The following is a 17,378-nucleotide window of genomic DNA, read 5'->3' as shown; positions in this document are numbered from 1 at the left end:
GATTTGGCCTGAATATCACAATATCCATTGGAAAATTGAATAGACAGAGAGTTATCAGATATGAGAGCACTGATAGATAACAAATTGTATTGAAATTCGGGTACAAATAGCACATGATGAAAAGTTATAGACCCAAAAAGGACATGTGAGCCAACATAATGAACCGGTATGTGTGTTCTATTAGGCAAAAGGATAGAACTAACAAAAGGCCTCAAATCGAAAAACATATGTTTTTGAAACACATATATGTGTAGAAGCACCGGAGTCAACAATCCAGCCCCCAAAAAGAATATTGGAAGAATAAGTACTTGCTACATGATTAATAGCATCATTGTCAACCTTAACAGTAGCAAGTTTGGACTGAAGCATAGTAAGTATATTATGATACTGAGTAAGGGTGTCATTGTTGAGGTTAATAGAGGATGTAGGTGCTGTGGGAGTAGTATCAACAATTGAGCTTGAAGTAGAGGGGGTAGAATTTGGAACCTTATGAACTTGATTAGTTGTTTTGTTTCTTGGTTTGTAACCGGGCGGATAACCGTGCAACTTGTAGCATTTGTCAATGGCGTGGCCAGAAATGTGACAATATGTGCAGACAGATCAATTCTTGTTTTGCTTGGATGAATTATTGGGATTATGGTTAAGCTGGGACTGGGAATTATTTTCATGCTTGTGGACGGCTAAAGAAATATGTTGTTCTTGTTGAACAATTAAGGTGAAAGCCTTATTGATTGGTGAGAGAGGGTCCATAAGAAGTATCTAGGAACGAGCATGGTTATATTCATCATTCAAACCCATCAGAAAACACAACAAATATTCAAATTGGATGAAGTCGTCAGTGGATCGAACACCACCACAAGTACATTTGCCACATGTGCAACCTGGTCGATAAGAAATATGTTCATCCCACAAGCTTTTAATTTTGGAAAAATACATAGTTACTGAATCTTGTTCTTGTTTCAGATTAGACAACCCATGTTTTAATTGAGAAATACGAGGACCATTCCTTTTCTGAAACCTATCTTGAAGATCAAGCCAAATCTCCCTAACATAATTGGTGAAAAGAATGCTGGATGAAATTTTCTTTGAAATAGAGTTTAAGATCCAGACAATCACAACATTGTTATTTTGGATCCAAAGAGGAAGGAGATCACCTATGGGTTGAACGAGAGAGCCATCAATGAAGCCTAATTTGTTGCGAATCGACAAGGCAAGAATCATCGAGCGGCTCCATGTAACATAATTGGTGTCAGTGAGAGGCTCGGTGACAAGAATAAGGTTGGAGGTATCGCTGTGATGAAGGATGTAAGGGTTATTATGAGAAATGGAAAAAGATTCTTGGCTGGAACTGGTAAAATCAATTGACGGGATAGACGACGTCAGAATATTTGCCAGAATATTGCCTGAAAAACTGACTGAAAGTGGCGGAAGATCAGACGAAGGAGGGGAGGGATTCATGGCTGTTTGGCGCGCGAGGGAAGAAGACGAAGAGAAATTTTTTAAAAAACTTCTGATACCATATTAATAAGGAAAAACCTGAATATATCAGTAAAAGGAAAGAAAAGTCATTTTTCCATATTTTATCATTTCCTCACCATCAGTATTTATACACCAATAATGTAATTGAAAAATCAAAACTAACAAAATATGTTCAACAGAAAATATGATAGAAGCAAATCTATACAACAGAAAATATAACAGAAGCTTAACTAATCTAAAATTACAACTACAGATTTAGAGAGGCCAACAAAGTTAGACAGTTTATATAGTGCACTTCTCTAAAGTCTAGGACCAAGATCGTAAATAACGTAAATAATACAAATATGAATATGGTCAATAAGACCCCATATTTGGTCATTTAAAGCTCCAGATAATATATTCAAGGCATTCCGACAATCTCTTTAGTAGGATGTTGAGGTTTTTTTGTAAAACTTGTCGTGTAGCCTTTCCAATTACATAAAGTTAAAAAAAGGATTGGCTTTTGTAGGATTCATGTGGTAGGATTCTCTCTTTTGAGAGAATTTGAAGACATTTGCAGCTTATGCTAAATATTCCCTTTTTTTAGCATAGTGTTTGTCATTGTCAAGGCAAATTGGACCATCTGCACATCTTTATCCACGAAGTGGTTGTTGACACACTTACTCCCACAAGGAATTTCTTGATAAATATAGTGACACTAATGATAGTCATTGATAATGACATTGAAAAACTGTCATAATATATGAAAATTCCATCTTTTTCTTTTTCTTTCTTTTTTCCAAAAATGCGTGGCTATTTTTTTTTAGTTTTATTGACATTTTTTCTCCTTCCTCCTTATTTTGGCTTGGCTCTTATGTCATAGAAAGCTAGTTTGTCGTAGTTTTATAACTTCGAAAGTACCCCAGTTGAGTTTAATATGACAACAAAATCAAATGTCTAGCTCGTATGTTTCATTACCATTATCTTTGAGGCTTTTGAACTTAGAAATTGTTTTGCGTTTGAAAAAAAAAACTTAAAATTGTTTCTTTGAAGTCATGAAGATTGTCCATCAAAGGATATTTGAAGAATTCAAGAATTTTTCCTTTAGATGCATTTGTTTGGGAGGTCTTTAATAACAAATAACTCGTTTATTTTTGTTAGTTTTGGAAGTGGTTTCTTGATCGATAACTTGCCTTAGATTCAATTTAAATGTGCCATATGCAACACATTCCGTAGTTTCTTTCTATTCTTCAATCAATAACTTGTCTTAGGACACCATCTTTTGGGAAAATAATACACTAAAAAACAAATAATCAATTACTCAAGACATTGTTCGAAAGTTGTAGATTATAAAAACTTGGTTTTGCATGCTAGTTTACTTCGTAGGACTTAACTCGACCTGAAATCATTTATCCAATCCAAATTAGTTAACTTGTGCAAACCAATCTTAAAGGTTGTAGGTTCAAATTGCAATTCTTTATTTGAATATATTGTTTGAAAATTCTTGATGCACAAATGATAAATTAGAGAAAACATTATGTAAGTACTATTGAAAGAGAATTTTATGACCTCTTGAGGAAGTATATATTAAAGAACGAAAATTTACTAATTGAGACTTCAACTATGGTGTGCTTAAAAGCGAAACAGAAATAGAAAGAAAAAGACTAAAGAAGAAACAATCTTTTGAGAAGTAATGAAGGCAATTTTAGAGTTGGAGGCATTACAAATATGAGAAACAGCACCATTATTGAGTCATCAATATAGAAGAAAAGGCAATTGATAAGTAGGAGAAGGCGACTCGAAACACAGTCACAAAGAAGTTGTCATTCGTCACGTTCACTATTTACACCTTTAACGAAAGGCCTACGAAAATAACAACAAATTTATAGAAATCGAGATAGCATCGAGTTTTGGTGTTACAGATATGTAACATGGGAAATTGTTAGAAATAACTCTAAAATATTTTCATCTTTTACAAATAGCATCTTTTTAGAAAATGCATTGAAATATTTTTTCTCTGTCCTTTTTGGCCGAGATCGGCCATTGAGATTTGACTAAAAAACTAATCTTTTCATCTTATATCTAAATCAACCATTCTTTTGGACTTTCTTGGTGAAATCTCAACCTTAGTAGTGAAAGATGAAAACTTTTTTGGGTTACTTCTTATAATTTCCCTATGTAACATCTTCACCATTGATTGTGCACATATAGGATGAGGACTTGAAATCGCATTCAAATGCGTCTTTTCTTCTATCTTTACAACAACATCACGACACTGTCCTCTCGAGTTGGTTGGCTCTACAACATTAATTTGGTACCATAAACCGAACATTTTATCATCTTAAAAATTATTTGTTGCTCTAGCTTATTCGCTATACAAAAATTGTCAAGGTTCTTTACCCCATTTAAACTCACTATTATCCAATACAGTATCCTCTCCAACATTCATCATCATCTCCTCCTTTTTCTTCTTAAAAAAAGATATATAATGACCAAACCACCCACCAAGAAAAATGTACGAACACCCATGCACACTTCAACTACTAGAGCTACCATGCCACCCTCACTAGGACTTGGGGCCAAATTAGGATCAGGTCAAAATTGAAAGTTGACCTAAAATCCTAAGAATATATGGCGTATGAAAATTTACTATGTGAATATATACTAAGTCATGTGAATACTAAGTCTCCTGTATACTAGGTCTCCTTTGGAGAGTCTTTAGGCTTTGGTTAATTTATTTAGGCTCTATTCTTAGGGTGTTAATACGGTATTTATACCCCTGTACAGTTTCTTGTAAACATACACTTGATAAATACATCTTTCACATGGTATCATAGCTTTGCTAGCTGGTTTCTTCCTCTTATTCTGTGTCATCGCTGCCGTATGGTCATCGGTTGACCACCCAAAATCCCTCTTCGACGTGAAGAAGAACTACCCAGATCTCATGTCTAAAGCCACTGTGAAAAACTTAATCCTTGATCCCCATTGTGAAAAAATTGATCTTCGATCCTGTAGCCTCTGTGAAATACTCGATCCTCGACCCCCACTATGAAAAATTGACCCCATGATCGTCGGTCTAAAACTCGATCGAACTCGATCCCTAATTTTCGATCCAGAACTCGATCCAGTCTAAAACTCGATCCGATCCAAAACTCGATCTTCGATCGAACTCGATCCCTGATTCCCAGTGCAGAACTCGACCCCCCATCCCTGATCTATCCATTACTCTCGATCCAGAACTCGATCCCTGATTCCTCAGAAATTGATTCTTGATCCCTTCAGCCAAAACGATCGAACTCGATCCTCGATTCCCCAGAACTCGACCCTTGATCCCTTCAGCCAAGCTGTCAAGCCACCAAGCCGCCAAGCCTCTCTTATTGTCCCTAGTTTTCTTCTCCTTCCAAGCTGCCAAGCCACATAGAAAAGGATCATGTATTTCATCCCATTAGTACTATTCTTGATGGGACAAATTACATTACTTGAGCCAATCAAATGAAGATTTTCCTAATTGGGTGTCAATTATGGTGAACCGTCACTGGTGATATTCCTTAGCCAGTTAAGATATCCATTGAGGAAGATGCTAGATTTATTGAACGGTTAAAGGATTGGGACAACAAAAACCATCAAATCATTACCTGGATCAGAAATACATCTATACCGATCATTCACGTTCAGTTTTATGTGTTTGATGATGCCAAGAGTTTGTGGGATTTCCTATCTACCCGATTTCAGTCTGTTGGCTTAGCTCACTATTATCAACTTCACAACACTCTGATTAATCTTAATCAGGAGACAGGGCAATCTGTTAATGACTACTTGGCTACACTTCAGCCAGTCTGGACACAATTGAATTAAGCTAAAATTAGTCCTAATCACCTTCGCCTAATTAAAGTTCTTATGAAACTTCGTCCAGAAAATGAGTCGAATCGTGCTGCTTTGCTCCATCATAGCCCTCTTCCGTCTCTAGATGAAACAATTCAGGAAATCCTGTTTGATGAAAAGCGTCTTGGCATCACTTCTTCCCAGTAATTGGAGGTTGTACTCGCCAACACTCATATGCCTAGTACTTCTGAAGCTCCATTTTGTAAAAACTATAAGCTCACTGGGCATAAACTTGCTGACTATCCAAAAGTCGAGTGCAGATACTATCACAAAAGAGGTCATATTCTAGAAAACTTTCATAAGTTTGCTCACTGGGCATAAGTTTCGTAGCAACGCTAGCGTTGCAACGTTTCCTTGACGCTCATGTCTTTTTTGTCGAGCGTTACAAGTTGTTTCTAGCGTTGCAAGGCTACATAATTTTTTTTTTATAAATACCTCTCTTCATCTTTAGGTCAAAACATGCTAACTTTTGGGGGCTGAATTGATGGAGGCCGAAGTAAACCTTCATTATTCTTCATTTCCCTTTGAAATTTAGTGTCTTTAGGTTAGTTTTTCTTTTTGTTTTGGGTTGTAATCGATAGATCAGATGTTTATCTCAGATTTGTTTATGAACTAAGAGGTAACTTCTATCTAGTTTCTTTGAGCAAGAGCCCTATGTCTCATTTCTCAAGAATTTTGTGATTAAATGTAACGTTGTTCAATTCTATATTTTTCTTTGATTCTTGATGAATTTAGATTTTCATTTGCGTGTTGGATTGACGACCCTACCATGATTGCATGTCTCGGCTAGTTAATTTCGAGCTCGCACGTTTCCTCGTAGTTCATCTATGCTTGATTTTACCCTGGTAGCAATGGTTGAATGTGTATGCTTAAGATTTATAGGTTGTCCTTGAATTTTGGTATTGCATGTTTAATCCAGTTTCGAAGAATAAATTGGTTAATCGAATATGATTTTTCCTGACTTTAAATTGACGTAATTGAATCCTCATTCTTAATGCATATGTTTTTCTAATTCTATATGATTGCTAAGAACCTAGTAGAATTAAGAGCATATAGTTTAATTAGGGCATGGTCTTTCCAACCTTAATTGAACGTTTGATTAGTTTTGATTTAATTGATTGTTGGCCTTTGTAGAGATTAGTTAAGTCAAATCAATTTAGTAGTCGTGCATGCATAGAATGGAATGTTTGTTTAATTATCTATTTCGATGATAGAAATTAAATAGGAAACTCTCTCTTGCTCTAGAAATTAGATAGACTCATATTCTAGTATCTATTTACCCCTTTTATTTCAATTTTGTGCATTTATCTCTTACACACAAAACCCCCCTATTCACCACTCTAGTTAGTAAATTAACTTAATGAAACAAATCACGCATCCTTGTGGATTGACTAGGACTTACCACTGTTGCTATGGTTTAGTAGTGATAGGAGTAGTTCAGTATTATAAATTTTCTTTTGTTTCGTAGAACTTTTCGGGAATTAAACGACATCAGAAAGGGTGTGAACAAAATATCCTTCTAAGAACTTATTCTTAAACTTCTTAACTAGCTTACATTAAAATTCCAACCTCTGATTCTTTCTTACTTGCCCCAAAATTCTCCAAATATTACAACTCATCCGCGTGGCCTTAGATTCTTGAATAATTGAAGAAATTCTTCAACTTTCAGCCTGCTTCATGGAAATCTCCTTCTAGCAGCCATGGATTAATTTCTTCAAAACTCAAATGTTAATTCGGCAGTAACTCTTCATCCTTAGCATGTTCAAAATGCTCAAACTAAGCTTCTTCAACTACATCTTCCTTTTATACTAAGACCGCATGCTTCTTCAAGACAATAGTTGGCGCACTAACCCTTACTTAGGGTCTATAAGCATGCCACTTAGCCCACTAATTAGGTGATTAAGCTGAATGATTATGTCCTTTACCAACGCCCAAGTTGGCGTCCCTTGTTAGCCTTCTTCCTCGGTCAACACTACCACAGCTAACGCCACACATTCTGGCTCCATGCATCACTAACCAGCCCATCGTTTGGTTAGGCTTGTCGCACATCAACACCCCCTTTAACCTTCAATACTCATCGATGTCTACTATGTGTTCACCTAGGTGGACTTGTCTACCCCGCACACTATCCATCCTAGACCTTTACTGTCCTTTAAAGGCTCTTGACGCATACCTCCTGTTACACTTAATCAATTTTCATTTCTTAGGCTCTTAAGCCTACATAGCTCATGCATCTCTCACTTCTATGTTTCTGATTTTCTTCTAAGTGATAGTTCTCTTATCTTGCCCGAGAGCATAACTTCTAGCATTTAGGCAAATTCCTACTTTCCCTTCAACCTGGTGTCGCACCTACCTTCATCCACCTTAGCTTCCTCAAATTTTGTCTAAGTGTAGGTTGTTCTTTACGACCCAAGAGCACTCATTCCAAGACTTAGAAAGTTTGTCCACATCTCTACCTCACCGCATACTCATTATAACTTCATACTATCTCAACATTATGACTACTTGCTTGCAAGAATTAGAACACATAATTTGAGTAATTAAGTACATAATTAAGGAGACTTAAACATGATTAACTAGTAAAATAAGTTTAGAGTCTTACATTAAGGCCCTCTTTAATTCCTTTTCAGCGATCCCATGACCACTTTAGTGAACATATGGTTGGCTGACTCCCTCTACAATAACAATTGGAAAAGAAGAAAGTGGGGAAAGGAAAATATTGTTGGGAATATCCTATAACTCACAGTTTGTGTTAAACATTCTATTTATCAATAATAATGACATGTTGATTTTGCATCTTATTATAAAAATCCAATAAACATATACTTGGCTATAGTCTAAATACTGTAATTTTATTTAGTGACATAAACAAGATCAAGTTAACATTGTATAACTTAAATGGTCTAATAAATATATGGATGAAATTGGATATCTCATCCTCCGCCCACTCTGTAGTTGTTACAAGAAGTTGTAAAGTGCTATAAACAATGTGATCCACAAATCGTTCATGTTGAGACATGTGAGTGGAGCCATCCTATACAATGAATTTGCATATAGGTTGGACCGCAAAAATAGTCACTTTTCTTTATAATGATAGTTTATTGTTAAAATTGACTATTTTATTTATCAAATAAACTAGGTTAACTCGATCTTAATCCTGAGATAGCTATGAACTTCTGTTTGTTCGGGATTATCCTTTAATCTGCAAACGATGAAAATAGTCCAACAACATTGCTCAATAAGCTTCCTATTTTGGGGATAAGACTTGGTGAATAGCTGGGGACATAGCCTTGCAAGATGGAATTCACTTCTACCCGATTTAGGGTTAGCAGATAGGTTGTTTTCTTAAGTACTGATTCCAAGTCTTGAACAATCAGGGCCCTGCCTTCTCATGATAGAGAAAGGATTTGATTCATAGGGAATATGAATCAGAATTATTCATTAGAGGATCAGTGGGAACTTAAGAAATAAGATGTATTCATAGGGGTAAACGATTATTTTGACCCAACTGTGATTACGAACAACCTGTGAATGATTGACTTACTGATTATGGTTATAAAATGGACATAATATATCTACAGTGAGGGAAGTTCAACTATAGACTATAGTGGAGTGTCCCATTAGTTAAGGAATAAGGGTTAGATTGGTCTAATGAGTTTAGCCGATTAATCTCGAATCGTTGGTGCCCATGATCTGTAGGTCCGCAAGGTCCTCCTACTTGCTCGTAAATAGTTAAGCTTTAGAGTAGCTTGAGAAATTAATTTGAAATGTTAAAATTAAAATTAAACGGAATAGGAGAATATATATTTAAATATGATTTAAATATATGAAGATGGTTTTGTGCAAAAATTAATTTAATATTTGATATTAAATTAATTAATATTTGATATTAAATTAATTAATATTTTTTAAATTAATTTATGAAATTAATTTTAGAAAATTAAATTTTTAGTTTTGAAATCAAAATTGAATTTTGAAATTGTTTTTGATTTTAAAGAAAAATTGGAAAATAGGATAACATGCACAAAATGATTTTTCATGGTTTTTCATTATCATCTTCTTTATGCTCACACAAAAACCATTTTCTCTTCTTCACTAAATTCCAAGCATGAGCTGCAAGCCATGCACATTTCTTCTTTGCATGTTCATCTGCAATAAATAAAGGAGAATGGAGTGAATTTAGAGGCATGCATTCTACAGAAATTTTGAGAGAAAATTTCGGCTGAAGAAGAGTTCTTCAAAAACTGAGTGCTATGAGCTTCTCCTTTTGTTTTACGTTGCTTCAAGCTGTTCTTGAGTCCCACAACTTAGTCTAAAGCTCCAAAAGGATAGTGGGGAAGATTTTGAGGTGGTTCACAGTGATCTTTGGAGAAGACAACTGTTGTTTGATCAAGATCTTGAAGAGTTCTACAAAGGTATGATCTAAAACACGCTTATTTAGATCAGCATGCTTTAGTTTCTGCCAAAATTAGTGAATTTGAATGATTATGGATACTTGATACTTCCGCTGCATGTTTTTACACTCTAACAAATATTAGGAAGAGAAAGAGTGCAAACAGAAATAAGAGTACTTTGGGAATGTTAAATGAGGATGTAACTCCTGAAACCTCTCTATAAGGATTCTCCAAGGTGGAGTGACTTGTGAAGACTTGTCAAGAAGCTTGGAAGCAAGGCTTAAGTTGGCCTTGGGAGAGTAAGGAGGGAAGTTTGAGTTGGCTATGTTGAGATAAGCATGCTTTAGGAGGTGTATGCACGCAAAGATACTTAGCATGGAAATAAATTGCTAAGTTGGTACCACATTTGGTTATTGACATCATCGATATTTAGATCAGTATTAGTATCAATATCAGTACTGAAGGAAATCGGAAGTGGGATTTTCATGAGCAGCAGAACAAGACTATTCCAAATTACAATCATGAATCAATAAATATTTATAGTCGACTTGAATACAAACGGATATGCAAATATATAGAGAAATTACAGCATGAATTATACAATGCATAAAGGAGACAAACTCTACGAACAATGGCAGATGTGTCTCCATGCTCTGATGCGCACGAATGCTCGAACAACAGCAAACTCGAACGCCCAATCTACACGACCGCAATATCGCACGAACACTTCGTGCTCGTCCTCAACAATCTCCTCAGTCATAAACTCCTCCGCAACACGAACGGCCTCCACAACACCACGAACGACCTTAAAAAAACCTTGACGGTGTCAAGTTGAGTCTAACACCACCAACAAGGTGACCTTGGTATTCTTGGTGTGAGAATCCAGAGGGTGGGCTCTGTTCGGACTTGGCATGAGGCAGACGAATGGAGGAAACACAGATCTTGTACACGACTGGGCAAGTGGGAGATGGAGGAGACCTATCATATAGGTCGATGCCCGATCGTTTAGATAAAGCTATGCGATCGTCTAGCAAAAGCTATGCGATCGTTTAGCTCGGTCTGTCGCCTACAGACTCTACACGATCGTTTACCTTGAGCCAGCGATCGTCTAGTAAAGCTATGCGATCGTTTGGTAAACACTGCACGATCGTTTAACTCGTCCAGCCGTCGTTTAGTAAATCCGTATTTACTTGACGACTTACGTGAGTTTCTTTTCGCGGAGAGAAAACTCAAAATTCTTTTCTAACTTTTGTAAAACTTCTTTTCAAAATGAGAAACCACTTTCCTTTTAAACTCACGGTTACCATGATCCAATAATCATCCACTACGTTGGTTATTTAAAAGAAAAAGTATTAATTATCTAATAATTAATATTATTATAAATATAAATGATAACCAAATTATCATACTACATTTATAACCTATAGTTTTAATATTTCATCTCATGAAACATATAAATCATAGTTCTTTTTCTATTCCATGGTACTTAATGTAAATCTCATTTACATCAATCCTCCACTAGATGTATCTCATACATCATACCGATTATATCATATATAATCAAAATACCTCTTGTCAATTTGAACATTTCAAATCAATACCAAGAACTGATCCTCAACAAAATCTAAAGCTCCAATGGTACGTTAATAACTAACTAAACTCTTTAGTCACGGGATCCACCATTCGTTAACTGCCAGGCACTCCACTAAAGACCGACTGCTGAACTCTTCTCACTACAGATATATTATGTTTCCATCTTAACCAATCAGCGGTGCGACAACCCTTCACAGATCGCTCGTAAGTACAGCTGGGCCAATAGTCGTTATGCCCCTATAGTTACATCTGTTTCCTTAAGTACCACTGATCTCTTTAATGAACATAAGTCATAGTCCTACTATGACTGAGTCTTCTCTTCCAAAGAGAAGCTATGGCCACTATATTCAAGCCCCGAAATCAGCCCTGAAAGGAGCAATCTCTCTATTTATCCCTGCTTCAGGAAAGTGGTGAATTCCATATTGTGGATTGAGTTTCCAGCTCCCAGATCAGAAAAGTCCCCAAAAAGGTAGGCATGTTGAGTTGGGAATCTGGCCACTCTCACCTATACTAATCAAAGAATCGCCCTCAAAGGCAGGAGTTCCCAAAACACTCAGGATTGAGGTCGTGTCACCTTTGGTCGTTTAGGTGAGATGTAAGTCTCTAGTATCAACGATATTATATACAAAGTCTAGTCATCTCGTGGTCCAGGTCTTATAGAAACTCTTTGTATAGGACACCCCCGCTCCACATCTCCACATGAATGGTCAGGATCTAACATCTGTAGTAGTTTACAACATTTGCAAACTCCTACAAAGCGGGTTGTATCCGTAATGTCACTAGGATCAGGTATCCCACTTTAATCCTTATACTACAGACCGATTTAAGTTATCACTTAAGGCATGATCCACTTGTATATCATATATACATGCTTAAGTTTACATAAGATAACCAAGGAGCTTTGTTTATTGGATATGAGTAAATGCCAGAATTATCACTTAAGGCATGATCCACTTGTATATCACATATACATGCTTAAGTTCACATAAGATAACCAAGGAGCTTTGTTTATTGGATATGAGTAAATGCCAGAATTATCACTTAAGGCATGATCCACTTGTATATCACATATACATGCTTAAGTTCACATAAGATAACCAAGGAGCTTTGTTTATTGGATATGAGTAAATGCCAGAATTAAATAACTCTTATTTTATTCATTGAACAATGTATATCTTTACAAAACAACGAGACTCCGGGAGAATTAGGACACCAATCCCAATAATCTCCCACTTGTCCTAATGACTCGAGAGACTAATGTATAAAAATGTACAATATACAATAAACTAGGGCATACCCCAGTTTCATCTTCCACTTGCCCTAGACAAGATGTCGCATGTCCTGCAGACCCAGACTATCCAGGTGACCCTCGAATACTTTAGCCGTGAGGGCCTTTGTAAAGGGATCAGAAACGTTGTATTCCGTAAGGATCAGATCCTTAGTTGTATACACAAGCATGTACTCCCTCGTTCTCTGAAGATACTTGAGGATCGTCTTGACCGTCGTTCAGTTATCAAATCCTAGATTGGACTGATAACGACTGACAATCCCTATTGCATAGCAAATGTTGGGTCTAGTACACAACATTGCATACATCAAGCTTTCTACAGCAGAAGCATAGGGAATCCATTTCATCTCCTCAACCTCTTGAGGTGTCTTAGGACATTGATCCTTAGACAGAACGATTCCATGCCTGAAAGGTAATAAACCCCTCTTGGAATCCTGCATCCTGTACCTGATCAACATTTGATCAATGTACGATGCTTGAAATAAGGCTAACCATTTGTTCTTGTGATCCCAGATGATTTGGATCCCGAGAACATACTGTGTCTCACCCAAATCTTTTATTTTGAACTGGGCAGCTAGCCAACTCTTAATGTCAGTCAGACATCCTACATCATTCCTAATTAGTAGGTTATCATCCACACACAGTACCAGGAAAGCTACTGAGCTGTTGATGATCTTCTTGTAAACACAAGGCTCATCAACGTTCTGGTCAAAGTCAAACGACTTGACAGCAGTGTCAAATTTGATGTTTCAAGGTCGAGATGCTTGTTTCAGCCCATAAATGGACCTATTAAGCTTGCAAACTCTTTGCTATAGATCTAGAACTACGAACCCCTCTGGTTGAGTCATATAGATGGTCTTCTCAAGATTACCATTTAGAAAGGCAGTCTTGACATCCATTTGCTATATTTCATAATCATAAAATGTGGCTGTGGACAGGAGAATCCTGATAGACTTCAGCATGACAACAGGTGAGAAAGTTTCCTCATAGTCAACTCCCTCAACCTGGGTATAACCCTTTACCACGAACCTAGCCTTAAAGGTTTGCACCTTTCCATCTACACCTCTCTTTCGCTTATAGATCCACTTACACCCAATAGGTTTGACCCCATCGGGTGGATCAACAAGCTCTCAGATGTTATTGAAGTACATAGACTCCATTTTCTGGTTCATGGCCTTAACCCATTCATCTTTGTCAATATCCTCCATTGCTTTCTTAAAAGACAACAGATCCTCGACCCCATCATTCGTAATGACGTTTTGGGCTTCAGTCAAACCCATGTAGCGATCATGTGGGCCCATAACCCACAGGTCTCAAGATCGAAACCTGGCTCTGATACAAATTGAAGGAAATCAGAAGCGGGATTTCCATGAGTAGCGAAACAAGACTATACCAAATTATAATCATAAATATACAAATATTTACAGTTGACTTGAATACAAATGGTTATGCAAACATATACAGAGAAATTAAAACTTGAATTATACAATGCATAAAGGAGAAAAACTCTACGAACAATGGCACATGTGTCTCCACGCTCCGATGTGCACGAACGCTTGAACAACAATGACCTCAAACGCCCTATCTACACGACCGCAACATCGCACGAACACTTCTCACTCGTCCTTAATGATCTCCTCGGTCACAAACTCTTTCGCAACATGAACGGCCGCCACAGCACCATGAACGGCCTCCAGAAAACCTTGACAGTGTCAAGTGACTTTCTAGCAGGACTCAACTCTAAATTTGATGCAGTGCGAAGTCGTATATTGGGGACCAGACCTATACCATCCCTAATGGAAGTCTGTTCTGAAGTTCGCCTGGAGGAAGATAGGTCGAAGGCCATGAACAGTACACCTGTAATGCCAACAGATTCCGTTGCTTTCAAAACATCTGGCCCTGTACAAGATAAATAGAGCAGTAAGCCGCCCCCAGTGTGTGAACATTGCAAGAAACCCTGGCACACGAAAGATCAATGCTGGAAGCTTCACGGCCAACCGCCAAATGGTAAGAAACGACAGCCAAGTCAGGCTCTTATTGGTGAATCTGTTACTGGAGATACTCAGCCTCAGAATCAGGACACCACTCAAAACACTACTACTACAGTTGGAGTAAGTGTCATCGCTCAATCAGGTACTTTTCACTCCTTTGGACTTGTGAGTATAGTTGGTAATAAACCATGGATATTAGATTCAGGAGCCACAGACCACTTAACTGGTTCCTCTAATCAATTTTTGTCTTATCAACCCGGTGCTGGAAATAAAAGGATCAAAATTGTCGATGGGTCCTTTGCCCCTGTCGCTGGAAAAGGACGAGTGTCGCCCTTTGCAGGCTTAATCCTCCAAGATGTGTTACATGTGCCAAAAGTATTTTATAATCTGTTATTTATTAGTAAACTTACAACGGATTTGAAGTGTCGTGTCATCTTCTCACCTGATGTTTTTCACGATCTGAACTCGGGGATGATGATTGGCACTGCCCGGCATGACAAGGGACTCTATTTCCTTACTGAAGAAGCCTCCTTAAGAATATGTGATAGGACTAGTTTTTTTTCTTCCCATTTTTCTGTTTCTGAAACCAATTATATGTTATGGCATTATCGCCTTGGCCATCCTAATTTCCAGTATATGAATTATTTGTTTCCTCATCTTTTTCACAATATTAATATTTCTAAGTTGAAATGCGATGTGTGTGTCCAAGCCAAACAGCCTCGTGTTTCTTTCTCTTCTCATCCTTATAAGTCATCTAAACCATTCACCCTATTGCATACTATGTTTGGGGTCCGTCACCTGTTACTACCACAACTGGAAAGCGTTGGTTTATAACCTTTATTGATAATCATACTAGACTAACCTAGGTCTTCCTCCTGACAGACAAATCAGAAGTTACTTCGGTTTTCCAACAGTTTTACAATTCTATAGAAACCCAGTTCAACGCCAAAATCGCTATTCTTCGGAGTGATAATGGTCGAGAGTACCTTAATAACGCCTTACGAGAATTCCTAGTCTCAAAAGGGGTTGTCCATCAGAGTTCCTATGCGTACACCCCTCAACAAAATGGATTGGCCGAACGAAAAAACCGTCACCTAGTTGAAGTTGCCCGATCTCTTATGTTGTCAACTTCCCTTCCTTCTTATTTATGGGGTGATGCTATCTTGACAACAGCCCATCTAATAAATCGCATGCCATCCCAGATCCTAAAATTCCAAACCCTCTTAGACTTCTTCAAAGAGTCTTACCCAAATACTAGACTTCTTTCTGATGTACCCCTTCGTGTCTTTGGCTGTGTGGTGTTCGTCCATACACACGGCCCTAACCATACCAAGTTTACCCCTCGGGCACAAAAGTGTGTCTTTGTAGGGTACCCTCTACATCAGCGTGGGTACAAGTGTTATCATCCCTCTCCCCGAAAATACTTTGTCTCTATGGATGTGACATTCTTTGAAGATCATCCATTCTTTCCCAATAGTTCTCTTCAAGGGAGCATACTAGTGAAGAAACTAATTGGGGTCCCAGTTTTTCTACCTTACCTGAACCTGAACCCATCCTTGATGTCAGTATCAGTACCAATGCACCTATCCTCCCGACCAAACAAGTCCCTTGGATTGTACTATAGGAAGAATCTCAGGAAGGAAATAGCGCCGCCTGTTATCTCTCCGGCTCCAGTCCATGAGTTTGAACAGAGATCAATTCCAGGTACTAGTAGTTCTATCCTTGATCATGATAATAAATGTGATAAAACTGATGCTTGTGTTGAAAACGTTGAGAGCAAAAGCAGGGAAGATGATAGCAAAGATGTGATTGAGGTCGATGATGGTGCAGAGACAGATGATTGTGTGACTCTTGAGAACATGGTAGAACTTGGAAAAAAAGCGTCTCTTATTCCCGCTAGAAAAAATGTTGAGAATGGGAAAATAACAAAACCGAAGGGTGAGTACAATATGTCAGAAGAAAGTAAAGACAGAGATGAATCCCTTGATCTTCCGATTGCCCTAAAGAAAGGTACTAGATCATGTCTAAATATCCGTTGCAGAGTTACTTATCCTATAGTAATTTGTCTCTTGAGTTCAAGGCCCTCACTACAAACCTAGACACAATGGTGATACCAAACAGTATACACACAGCTTTAGAAAGTCCTGAATGGAAGGCCGCAGTTATGGAAGAAATGAGAGCTCTCGAGAAAAATCAACATGGGATCAAGTCAATCTTCCAAGTGGTCATAAAGCAGTCGGATGTAAATGGGTGTTCACAATAAAGTATAGGCCCGATGGAACGTTAACAGATACAAAGCCAGATTAGTTGCCAGGGGTTTTACTCAAACTTTCGAGGTTGATTATTCCGAGACTTTTTCGCCGGTTACAAAGCTAAATACAGTTCGGGTCCTCCTTTCTGTTGCAGTTAATAAGGATTGGCCCCTTCACCAACTTGATGTGAAGAATGCCTTTCTTAATGGAGAGTTGGAGGAAGACGTCTATATGAGTCCTCCCCCAGGATTCGAGAAACAATTTAATCACCGAGTTTATAGATTAAGAAAGTCCTTATATGGGCTAAAACAGTCACCAAGGGCTTGGTTTGGTAGGTTTACTATGTTTGTAAAGTCGCAAGGATATAAACAGGGTCATTCTGATCATACTCTGTTTACTAAAAGGTCAGTATCTGGGAAATTTGCAGTTTTGATTGTTTATGTGGATGACATTGTTATTTCAAGCGATGATACTTCAGAGATTGACCGATTAAAGGCAAAGATGGCTAAGGAATTCGAAA

General features: G+C 37.6%; 1 pseudogene; it reads right to left on the bottom strand.

The window, feature by feature from the left end:
• Positions 1–600: 600 nt before the first annotated feature.
• Positions 601–1,458, bottom strand: LOC150033251 (uncharacterized; annotated as a pseudogene).
• Between the last annotated feature and the right edge of the window lie 15,920 nt (positions 1,459–17,378).

This window comes from Benincasa hispida, chromosome 10 (genome assembly GCF_027475165.1).
Source record: "Benincasa hispida cultivar pf3 chromosome 10, pf3_genome.v1.1, whole genome shotgun sequence".
Classification (NCBI taxonomy): domain Eukaryota; kingdom Viridiplantae; phylum Streptophyta; class Magnoliopsida; order Cucurbitales; family Cucurbitaceae; genus Benincasa; species Benincasa hispida.
The sequence above is the reverse complement of the archived record's forward strand: the minus strand, read 5'-3'. Positions and strand labels throughout refer to the sequence as shown.